General features: G+C 47.3%; 1 protein-coding gene across 23 annotated transcripts in view; it reads left to right on the top strand.

Annotated features, from left to right (window-relative positions):
* The window catches only part of FBRSL1 (fibrosin like 1), a 553,713-nt gene that overhangs the window by 208,155 nt on the left and 333,000 nt on the right, over positions 1-12,558 (top strand). The window lies entirely within an intron of this gene.

The raw sequence follows: 12,558 nt of genomic DNA on the forward strand, positions 1-12,558 counted from the left end.
ACTGGATGCAGTTGCAGCTTTCCTGGGTTTGGTGGGCAGTATGGCTGTTTGCATGTGCTGGCTGGGGTCTCCTACCCCAAATCACTAGCTCGTTAAGCAGCGCAGAGGTGGCTACGTGGCACCTGCAGTTCTCCTGCCGCGCCGCCTTCCCTACGCGCTGATGTGCGACGGTTGCTGCTGCTGCTGTCAAATTCAGACGCGTGTGTTGGAAGAGTGCTCTGCTGGGGAGACCGGATCTGCCCCTCGCCTTTTTTAACGCCATGCTGCCATGGTTACTAGCCGTCGTGTTTTCGTCCCGCGGCCGCGCAGGGAGCTGCGGTAGGGAGGGCGTCGGGGCTGTCACTGCTGCGCCTGCTGGAGGTGTCCCCGGTGAGTGTTCACAGAGCCATCGGTTGTATTTCTTCTGTCTTACATCTCCAAGGGTGGAGAAAAAATTGTTTGGGGCAATATGTAAGGAAGCCCTAATTGCTGCTTCATAAGTGTACTTCTTTACCTTCTCAGCTAAAATACGTGATAATTTATTCACTGGCATTGAAGTTGTTGAGAAGCTGGATGGCGCAAAGCTGGAAGATGTTGGTTATTAATTCTGTTTGTTGAACTGAAGACTCTCAAGACATCAAAGCAGTTGCAACTCAGACCTGCTTCCTGTAGTGTGTTTTAATTCGTTGTTGTATTTTGTTGTGGTTTCTTGACTTGGTGTTTGAGATGAGCTGATTTCATGTAGCTGACTGAATTTTTTCCCTAGTAGCAAATTCAGTGTATTCCCTGTTACACCCCTCAGTCTGAAAACATGCTAAGTGTATTCCAGTTGGTGCAGATACAATATGTTCCACGAAGTCTGCAACAAAACTTTGGACCACATCAGTTTGACTATCTGGGATATGTAAATAATTGCAACACAGAGTACCAGGAGAAACTGTACTCTGGAATAACCAGACTTTGCTTTGTTGGTGGTTTTGTTTTCTTTTTTCTTTCTTTTTTCTTGTTTTAACCTGAAATGCTTTATTTTTTGTGTAACATGGGAAGAAACTTCTGGGGAATTGATAACTGAACTTCTACAGCCACCCAGGTATGTTTGCAACTGCTGAAAGACTATGTCTAAAAGCATCGGCAGGAAGAATTAGCAGTTAAGAGGCTGATAGTTCTGCATATTGCTTATATCTCTAAATGTCAGTTTTACAAGATTACTGTAAGCCAAAACTTTCTTGTTTATCTGTGGGTGATAGGATATACATGGCAAGTTTTTACTGGGGCAACATTTGTGTTGAATGTCTTGTTCCTGTCCAGGAACAGATTAATTTTGAGATTGTGAAGATTAGATTTCTGATGTGAAAATGGTTTGTTGAATTTTTGTATTATTTAGGTACTCACGTTGGAGCCATTCTCAGAGAGAGAGTGTGTAAGCTCTCTCTACCACTGGAAGAGATGACTGTAGTTAAAACAGGACAGCCAAATTTGGAAGAAAAGGATTATCAGACTCTGTTTTTATGTTTTTATGTTGGACTGAGGCATAGGGTGGCTAGGTGATATCCTTAAGGTCATGCAGGAGATGTGTGGAAGAGCCATTTAGCAAAAGATCAGCGTAGGAGAAATACAGCTCTAAGCTATTCAAATTATTAAGTATAATCAAATAATAAGAATGGACAAGCAAGTTACCCAGCATTTGAGTTATTTAATGAGTACTGTGTTAGACTCTTCTTAATTGTGTTCAGATGTTCATGGGCCCTGTTTTCAAGGCTATGTTTACAATGTCAGACCATAGACTTTTTTCCTCCTCTTAATGAAAGCTCGACATTTCTTTTGTTCCACCAAATTTCAGAACTTAGAGGATAATGCCAAATTATCACATGCCTCACAGCAAAACAAAGAGCTGGCAGCATTGTTGTTCTCGGGAAACCATGGAAATATCCCAGACTCACTCCAGCCGTACTTTAATTTGAGGTTTAATGCTCTGTTAATACCAGCCCACTCTTGCATTACACAAGCAGAAGACTGGTGAGGCAGCGAGGAGTAGGTGACCACTGGGTCGCCTGGGGATGGTGAGCACCCGGAGGACCTGTGAAGGGAGAGCTGCGTTGCCTTCACGGCCGGGTCCCAACTGTAGGAGAGAGATAAATGAAGCCTTGGGAAAGCTGCCCCTGCCGCGGGTGTGCCGTGGAGGGAACGGCGGCTGGTTAATCTTCCATCAGAGGACTGCAGTGGGTGGCTTGGGTGAGAGTTATCCATGTCTGCGTCCTCCTTTCGGGACACACAGTTTCATAAAACTCCCATGGATACAGTCCCACCAGCTTCTGGGGGAGAAGACGTTACCAAAGCTCTGGCAGCGCCTTTCAGAGAAGCTCTTTGAAAAACTCAGAGGTTTCACTGTTTGCCCTAAAGTTTCATTTTGAATCTCGGCTCCATTTTGGGTGATGCTAAAAGTGAAACTCGGCTAGCTCTTCCGGGCTTTGAACGATTACCAAAAGGAAATCTCTCAGATTCCAAATACCTTCCACGCACAGCGCCAAGCTCGGGAAGACAGATTCATTAGTCTTCTAGTTCTTGAGAAGCTTCATATGGAGAGTTACAGTTCTGCAACAGCAAGGGCTAAATGTCCCTATTAAATCCCACTGTTGCTGTCTGGATGTTTTAACTCGAGACTGTTACACTTACAGAAGGTGACATCTACTTACTGTTTCCTTGGTAAGGTAAAAAGAAAACTCTCTGCATTAGCCATTAGGATTTGGTTCTAATAGTGACAGGGTAGAACCATCCCTTCCACTAGCACCCGACTGCATTACTGTTGTATTTAAAATATTCACATCTTCTATGTGCAAGTAATTCAGTTACTGTACTCTGCCACCAGAAATGCTGCAGTAATTTAAATTGCATGAAGGAAGCAAGCATGAAGGTTTTAGTGCCAATCTCTATCACGTAGCTGTGGACCCTAACACCACCACTTTCTCAAAGACTGGGTGGCGAGATCGAATGTGTCCCTTTGGTTTGCTGCTCTTTTGTGTGCATGTGAAACCAGAGCAGGCAGCCAAACTAGTGCGGCAGGTTCACACACCAGTGAAACTGCGATGTGCTTCCTGAGCACGTACAGGCTCAGACGGTTACGACTCCACAGATCTCTTTTTGTGACCTGCCAGTCACCATGACTAAACCACACCAGTTTGTTTAGCTACAGTGAAGCATATGAATTCTTCTGGGCTTTTTTCTCCCTATAACCTCTCAACAAAGGCAAACTTTAAGCTACCACATACAGCTGGTGTTTCTAATAAGACACAGATGTGCATTGGGATCTCTCCCATCTCCTGCAACATTTAAATGTAGATAAATAGAACTTAATCAGCTATAAATAACAGCGTGTCATGCCTGTGGATCACAAGCCTTCTGTGGGACTCCCACAGGACCAGGGTTAAGCTTAATTACTTCAGCCTACTACAAACAACAGAATAATCAGCGGTTGGATATTACATGGGTGGAGGTGGAGGGAGCAGAAGGAAGCAAACTAATATCCGCAGCCAGTGCCGTGCTGACGAGGCATTCGCTGCAAGGTGTGTGTTGTGTTTCGAGACCGTGGGATTCTTTGATTGCCTGTTTCGGATTCAGGACACTGGAGGTTTAATGTCACTTCAAGATCTGAGAGTGCTGTTAAAATAAAAAACCCATACAAATTGAAAAAAAAATCTCGGGAGGCACTTATGAGCACACTTATTCCTCCCCGTAGGGATAACTGCTCAGATTTGCTGGAATAAGAAGTTGGCGATTGTGTCTGTCTGTTGTAGATGGAGGAGAGTTAGTCCTCTGTGGTCATTGCACGTTGTGAACTGCAGAAGGCCGAATGGTGTATCTGGGCTGGAGTATGGTGGCCGTTGCCCCCGGGCAGACCCCCTTAGCCAGGGGCTCCCGGCACGGTGGTTTGGGTGACTGACGGGGCTGGCCTGCAGGGGAACAACGCAACCGGCTGCTCTCCTCTAGCTGTTTTCTGCTGAAGCAAACGTGAGCTGGGCATCGCTGAAGCCCCTGAGACTCCACCTGCCAGCCGCGGCGGCACTCTGCTCTTCACGTCCTGGCGATACTCAGTACAGGTCTGTTATAGCGCGTGTACATAAAAACTGTAGGTTACCATCAATCAATCATGAAAGCATGCTGCTGTGACGGCAGTGCCACATTAATATACAGAGTTGGATTTTCTCCTTGGACTTGGCGCAGACTACCATCATCATATGTTGACTCTGAGCGTGCCGGCATTCGGTCTCCTGTCTGCCTCTGTAGGCTGCCAGTGCCCTGGTGCTGCTGGGCCTTTGCCTGGCAACACGCTTGAGCTGGGCTGGGACAGCTACGAGATACAAGCACTGATAAGTTGTCTTGAAGTATTTTGTATGTTCACCCTGAGATTACGTGCCAGTTTGAACAAGCATGAAGAAGTCCCCGGCCCTCTTCTCAGCGTGTGGCCTGGTTTCCCCACTTAGCAGGTGACCCTTGACATCTCTTCTCCAAACAGCAAGCCAAGAGGAGGCAAACTGGGCTGTCCCAAACTCAGTTGCTCCCATTCACATGACTAGTAATACAACTTTGTAATTTATTTGTTCTCTAGTGCCTTTTTTGGTTAATTTTCACTTCTCTCAACGAGCACTAGTGAAAAGATGGTTCCTAGACGTTTTCCCCCGTAGTTCCTGCTCTCACACTGGTTGTGATGGTAAGCATAAATGGGTTTTATAATTTGCATAAGTTTTTCCCAGCTACAGCAAGTTTGGGCCTACAGCTTTGTTTCTTTACGGTAGAGCTGCGTTGCGGTAGGTCTGCCCTGGCTTCCCGCACCGCTGCGCGTGGAGCTGGGGGCGAGCTCGGGCGGCGTGCCGGGACCCGAGGGGCCGCCGCGTCTCGCCTCGCCCAAAGGCGCCCGCAGGCGTCTCAGCAGCGACGCGGCCGCGCTCTGGTGTTCGTGTTTCGGTTTGCGGTGGAGGCTACGGGCGACTCAACCGCGGGCTCGGCTGAGCGCGCTGCGGTTGTGAGCGGTGGCTCTGCTGTCCTTTACCCTTCGTCTTTGAAAAACGAGAGCCGCTGGGAGGAGCGTGGCCTTGCTCCGGCGTGCGCGCAGCTCCCCGCCGCTGTGGGTGGGAAGGCCCCAACGGAGGGGCCCATCTGCCCGCGTGGACCCCGGGGAGGAGCAGCGCGGGGCCGGTTCGGAGAGGGCGGCGGGGCTCCCGCCAACGTCGTGCGGGCACCCGGAGCCCATGGGTTTTGCACCTAACGCGAGATTTGCTGTTTACCTGTCTTTCGCCTTTGCTCGGGTCCCCGTAAGCTGCTTTTGCTTCGCGGGAGCGCAGTGAAGATGTCCGTGGCAGGGCAGCCTGGCAGGGCCGAGGCCGCGGGCGGAGGTGAGCGCGGGGCTGAGCCCGGCCTGGCAGAGCCCCTCGCGCGCATGGGGCACCGTGCTTGCTGCGCTGCCGCGGGCCCGGCTCGGGGAGGCAGGGGGATATTTATTTATCGGCTGCCCGTGCAGATGTTTTCGTTGTGGTTTGCGGTGCATTGGTGCCACTTAGCGGGGGGAGAACTGAATTGACGGCTGTAGCAGCGCAGGGGAGGAGGAGGAGAGGCCGCTCCGTGTCCCGGCTCTGCCACCCCGCTCCCCCCACGCTGCTGGCGTTTCTGCAGCCTGGTCCAGTGTAAACTGAGATCTTCCGTCAGCCGCCGCACTGTTGGCGGGTGCGGGACGCGGCCGCTGGCACAGCCGTGCGGGCTGACCGGGCAGGCACTGACCTAGTCCCAATATAAAGCTTGTGCTAAGAGTGCTGCTGAGCTTAGGCTGAATAGTCTGGCTTTGTCGATAGGGAAATGAATCCAGCCATGCCTTCTCTTAAACAAGATTTGGAGGGGGGGGAGAAGGGGGCTATGCTTTCCGCTATTTTAGATATAATGGGAGAGGGATCACAGGATGAAATGGTTTTAGCTTAGATACTGGTTTTGGAGAAGCCAGTCTACACAAAATGCTAGCAGCATTGATTCAAACTCTTTTATCTGTATTTTCTATCGATTTCTTAATAAGAAAAGACTGTGGGAGAAAGAAGATCCTCTGCTGTGACGTTGGCAAGCAATGTCTCCGTGTTCCCCTCCCCCAGGTAAATGCTTACATTTAACTAATGGTAGATGGAAAGAGGCTGCCCTCTGCCTAGAGACCGAGTCTCGTGGGCAGATGACACTAGCCATCCACGAAGGGTGGTAATTGCTCAAAAGCACAGTAGCTCAATGTCCTGTTTATTTAAAAACAAAAAAAAAAACCCAAAATTGAATGTGTGCGTAAGGAGAAGGTGTCTGGCGTTGGAATTAGGAAAGTGGCCGTGAGCCAGCCAGAGGCGTCTGCGTGGGCCCGGCATTTCGTTGCCGTCCCGCAGCCTGCTCAGCTCCGCAGCATCCCCGGTTTGCAGGGGGGTTATGTAACAGCAGGATAAAATTCTGCTTCGTTGAGATACTTGAGAACGTCTTGTGGTTGATTCATATCTGTGTATTTTCCTCTCATGTTGGAAAGGGCATTTCAGGATGGTTTTACTGCTGCATTCCTTTTTGCATGAGGTCTCCTTAGCTTGTTATTTCTCTGAAGTCCTTGGTGGGGCACGGTGCAGCCCGTGGCCGGGGTGCCGGGCGCTACGAGCCTGCTCTTGCCCCTGTTGGCCTTGGGCAGCTGCCTCTCATTTCAGTGCAACTTCTGGGCATGGCACAGTGGCTCTTTCAGTCCTTAAGGAAACACAGACTGCAGCCAAGGATCATGCTTGCTGGGCTCCCCTTAGCCGTGGCCGGGAAGCGAGGACTTGGCAGCATACTCAGACGTTTCCTGGAGTCCTACCAGCTTCGCCGGCGCGCACCAGTGCGGCGCTGTTGGCTCTTCCAGTTTCCGCGACGGCCGGGTTGTCGGCTGTGTCGTGGTGGGCACCGTGCACCAATACTTGCATCTCCTGCCTTATTTTTGAACCCCTCTGTGTCTCTTGCGCTCTCACCAGAGGGCACTGCACAACTTGTTGCAGCGTAATAAATAACCTCTTAACCTGCTTAGCTGCTTTATGCTCAGTGGCATGTTTTACAACGTTACCTGGAGTCCTTGAATGCTGGTTCCCATGGCAACCTGATATAGCATTTTTATTCTTTATTACTATCACTGTTTTATTGCTGCCTTGTTCAAATGTGCTGTCATCTTTATTTTGCCTTGGTGTGTGTGCGTATGTGTGTGAGCCGCAAATCTGTTTCTAAAAATTATATTATTAAACGATTTAGTGGATTTGGAAAAAGGATGATGATCTGTCTCTGTCAATTTAATTTTAAATGGAGAAGCACACCATAAATGGAAACAAACTAGAAAGAAAAAATAAACTAGCAACCCAAATACAAATTAATACAGCCAGCTTAAGATGTTTTGTGGAGTTGCAAATAGTCAGATAAAAGCAAATTAGTGGGAGAAATGCTGCTTCTGTAGAGGAAAATTACAATTGTAATTACCTTTGGAGGGTGTACTAACAGTGCCCAGATGTTCTGAGGACCAGATTTTGGCCAAAGATGGTAATGGAGCAAGGACCTCTGTTGTGCTAAGGTGAAGCTTGACACGTTTACAGAAGGAATTGTATGGCCCGGTAGGGAGACCGTGAAGCCAGAAAGTTAAGCTGGTAATATGAATCCGTAGGTTCCTCCAAGAGGATTTTGAATCAGGTGGTGGATTACTTGTTTGCACCGTATTTGTGTTAGTTAATCCCGTACCTCAGGTGTTCTGCTGCTGCTCTGCCAGGGCCAGGAAAGATTCGTGCTTCGCCCTGATGATGACGAGGCTTCAGGAGCGGGGCAGGAGAGGCACCTTTCTCTGACGGGCTGGAGATGGCTACGGCCAGGGCTGGCTCTGCTGGTGCTCCCAGGGCTTCCTCACACCTCGCTGCGAAGGTGCCGTGGATCAACTGTTGACCGGATTTGGGATCCGGAAAGAATATTCCTGCGGGTGGGATTAGCAGGGGATTAGCAGGGACCGTGGGGAGAGGCTTTGCTTTCCTTCCTGCTACAGGGCACAGTTGGTTTCCTACGGTTGCTTGGGGATTTTTCCCTAAACTCTTTTTTTTTTTTTTTTTTTTTTTTTTTTTTTTTTTTGCCATTGCTGGGGGCTGATGAAGGGGGGGATTTGGAGGAGGTGCAATGCGTTCGTCGCGGGCCCGCTGGGGAGGCTGGCCAGGGTGCCAGCAGCTCCGGCAGGGCAGGCAGCAGCAGCCGGCTGCCCCCGCAGGAGCCCGGGGCCGGGGTGATGCTCAGGGCTGGCTAATCAAAGCCGACGACAGCGGGATGGGATTTTTTCTTTAGGGCAAAGACTGTGTTTCTGGGAATGGCGAAGCAAGCAGAGTTAAGGGCACTGTGATCTTGTGCATACAGGAGCCAGCTGGCAGAGCCCAGATAACGGATATCTTTCTAAGCACATGTTAGGAGCAGTGCTGTTTTCAATGGCTCCCTTGTACGCTCGGTCGTCTTCCTTCCCCACTCTGAGTATTAGGGGGCTGCTATAAAAATATTTGTTCTTTCTTAGCGCCTCTAAGTCACTCTTTGCTATCGACTGCTGCTGTGCAGCTAAGCACGGCGAGAGGATATAAGTATCCCCTGTGCGGAGGGTGGATGTTGAAAGGCCTGGGGTCAGGGCTGCCTCCTCGAGGGTGATCTCGTGCTGAAGGAATGGAGAGGCATCATTTGGAAAGGTATAAATTATCTAGGACAGCACACAGAATTTTACAACCTGCACTTAAATCCTTCATTATACCTTGTGCCAGCAGCAACGCGGATTCTGCAGGCTTGTCTGAGGACACTAACCTGGCGATTCAGATGCTTTGGAGGCTGTGTGTGTCCTTCCAGAAGAGTCTGGGAGATTTTTTTCTTCATTTTTGATAATTCCTCCGTTTTTCTTGGTACTGTTTTGCAGCAAGACAGCTTTGTCTGAGATACTTTGTCAGGGAAATTTCTACATGCTCAAAGTCCAAGCATCCTTATTCATCCGCAGCACCCAAAGCAAATACAAAGTGATCAGTGACTGGAATTCAGTCCTTAATGGGAGGTCTAGGCAATGATACCAGAACAGCTTTTCTAGAAGCAAAATAGCATTTATAGATTGCCAGAATGCTGTTTATTAGGGGGAAAAAAGGGCAGGGAGAGCAGCATGGTAAAGATAATGGGCTTCAAAGAAGCAGATTTAAGTCAATTAAGAGGTATGACCTTATGGCAAGCTAATCTAGGTGAAAAGCAAGTTCAGGAGAGTTGAAAGCTGCTTAGAGAAGAAAATTCAAGGGCGCAAGTATGAACTCTCTTAATGGAAGGGACAGATGGGAAATGTAGTAGGAGATCACCTTAGCTAAATCATGGCCTCCTTAATGACCTGAAACTTAAAAGAAACATAAAGAAAATGGAGAGCAGGTTGAACTATTGAGGACAATTTTATTGTGAACATGCAGAGAAAAATGAGAGGGCCAAAGTCCAAAATGAGATGCAATTGGCGAAAGACATAAAGGGCAGCAGGGGAGATTTCTATAAATATATTAGTAGCAAGAGATGAGCCAGGGAAGAGGTAGTCCACTGCTCAATGGAAAGAAATAGCTCTCAAAAGATGCAAGTGAGAAAGCAAAAGTGCTTAATGACTTTTTTATCCTTTCTGTTCTTCCTGAAAGGGTCAGCGGCAGTCATGCAGCCAACACACTGTCAGGGAATAGGAGAAGAAAAGGTTTGAATGCTTAGGTTAGCAGAACCGTGTGGAATTCAGTTCTGGGTACTTAGAAAACTGGCTCAAGTGATTTCAGTGCTGTTAGTGATAATCTCTGAAAACTTGCAGAGGACAAATGAGGCTTGAGAAGACTGGAGGAAGGAAAATTTAATGGGATATCTTTAAAAGGGGGAGAAGGGGAGGAGTTGCAGGCTAGGAAGCCTGCAGTGCCCAGAACTTTTTTTCATAAAAATACGACAAAGATCATCAAATTATTTATAAGCACCTAGAAGAAAGCAGCCTATATGGAAGAATTGGAGACCTGCAGACTCCCATACTAGTCATGCTTTCCATTAATATAGAGCACACACAATAGCACACTTATTAACGTCGCAGATGATGCTAAGCTGGGAGAGGTACAAGCACAGCAGAGTTCAGATTTAGAACTGAGGGTTATCTGAAAAAGTAGAAATGGTCTGAAAAATAGGTTACAGCTGAGCAGTGCTAATCAAGGTAGGAATGAGCATCTGTAAGAGACCAGAATTGATCAAGTAACTGGTCTGCCAGAAATGATAAAGGAAATCAGTGTGTGTAAAGGGTTTAGGCATTACAGTAGATCACTGATGACCCCTGAATCCACAATACCATCTTGTTATGGGGGGAAAAAAAAATCTAGGCATCATCAGGACATAGAAATATGGTTTATTATAAAATATGCCAGGCATTCTAATCTTTTTATTCAGTCCTGGTGATGGCAGTGTGTTTTGTTCTGAATTTCACAGTTCAGGAAGGATATTGGTCATCCAAAGAAACACTTGGAAAAAATTGGTGACAGTAAAGCTAGTTAAGGAAAGAGACCAGTTTCCCTGGGGAGGCTGTGTGAACTGGAGTATTAGGAAGTGTTAGACAAATGCCTGTTGAAATTCATTAACCCGTTTCCAAGGGTCAGAAATCAGCTGTAGTACATGGTCGCCCCAGGTTCCTGCCAGCCCTGTTTTCTGTGGTTCCGGATAGAGTTAAATGCTGTCTGGGCAAGGCTGCCAGTTGCAGAGGAGATGACTGCTGGAATCCATGGGCTGTTTGCTACCTCCGCTGGGAGACTCTGGGCTTATCCAGCTTATTTCTCCACCTTTCTCCCCGCTGGTCTTTTCCTTCCTCTGGCTTTCCATTACACCTGATTGCTTTGAAGGCAGCTGCAGAGGGTGTATGTTCGTTGTTAGATGGGTGAAGGCCTTATTGTCAGCCTGTTCCGTCCTCGAGTGCCTACCCTGTGCACCTCTGAGGGGCTGCTGCACTGCTGGTGAAACGAGGACGTGGGAATACCCTCAGATAGCTGATTTTTCAGCCCAAGATAAGATTTTTAACCCATGCTTTTACCAAGCAGCAGAGAGGTTGAGAGATTTATTCATGCCCAAAGGTGGTGGTAGGAGTAAGTAAATGAAAATGCAAAACTCCAACTGAATTGGAAAAAAGAGCAATGCTTTGGGGCATGGGGATGACCAGGTGAGACGCATGGTACTGGGCATCTCATGTACCTGAAAGCAGATAGCCCAGCTGGGTAGTAATAGTGAAGATCCTACTTCTCTCTGTAACTTTCATTTGCCTTATACTCTTAGATCACTGTGATTAAAACATCAGCAAAACTAAAATATTTTTATGTCCTCTACCTGTGCTCTTGAAAGTTAATTTTTCTAATTTTATACTGCGGTTTGAATGTTCAGTGAGACACATCCCTCACGCTGTTTAGCGTGAAAAGGTGAAGTACAAGGCCTTGAAATTCTTTGGTCCGTTGTTGATTTTTCTTATCTCCTGCCTAGCTGTAAGGGTGCCTGCAGACCTATAAAAATATATATATATATATAGAAAATAATACCAAGCTCTTCAAAAGGGAAATGGAGAATATAAGTGGTGTCTGGGGCAACATCAACATTTGGATCCTCCTCTTTCAGTCTGAAATCAGACTTGGGATGGAAATGAAATAGCGTCCAAGAGTTTTCATGACAGGAAGAGTCTTCAGACATCAGAAGACTCTTTAATTACGGGCAGAGTGATTCATTCAGTGGTCGCCATCTGTATCTCATTAAAATATGAAATCCTTCACTGTTTCTCCTTTAAATATGAAGGTATCCCTGTTTTATCTTTTTTGGCTTAGCAGAGCCATATTTTATGTCAGCTCATTGCAGCCTACCTTTCGAGTGAGCCTCTGAGTTATGTGCAGATTATTTAATGCTGAAAATATTGAGCAAATGTGATTCACCTGTGTCGCTTTCGCGAGACTCTTTTCTCCTTAAGCACCCAAGCACAACAGAAAAGCAGCTTGAAAAGAAATTGAAGGATTAAGTTGAAATTATTTGGGGAATGGATGTAATCAATAAAAGTAAGATATGCTTCGTGTCTTTTCTTGCTGAGCCCTAATTAACAACGAGGCTTTTCCTGAAGAAAACCTCCTCGACAGGCCCAACACAACCCCGGTAAAACTGATGGGAAAAAATCTCCTATTGACTTCAATAGCAGCAGCCTCCTTTGAACTGACTTTTACTGTGGTGGGGAAATATGCACTTTGTCTGCAAGAGGTTGACCATAACTACGTGTGCAGATGAATACATGTGCAGCTTGAAACAGCACCATGGGGCTACGTGGGATTCAGGCAAGATAATCGCAGGCGTAAGCAGAGACCTGTCCTTTGTTATGCCTTTATTTCCCCCACCCAGAATTAACTGTTAGGTACGTTTTGGAACAACAAGGAGGATTTTCAAATTTTCTAAAAGGGTCATTGTAACTTGTTGGAGTCAGTCACCCCATTTTTGTGTCTTCTTGCTGAGCCTGTTTGATTTTTGGAGAGGGAGAGTCGTCTTGCTGTTATT

The sequence above is a fragment of the Dromaius novaehollandiae genome, chromosome 17 (genome assembly GCF_036370855.1).
Source record: "Dromaius novaehollandiae isolate bDroNov1 chromosome 17, bDroNov1.hap1, whole genome shotgun sequence".
Classification (NCBI taxonomy): Eukaryota; Metazoa; Chordata; class Aves; order Casuariiformes; family Dromaiidae; genus Dromaius; species Dromaius novaehollandiae.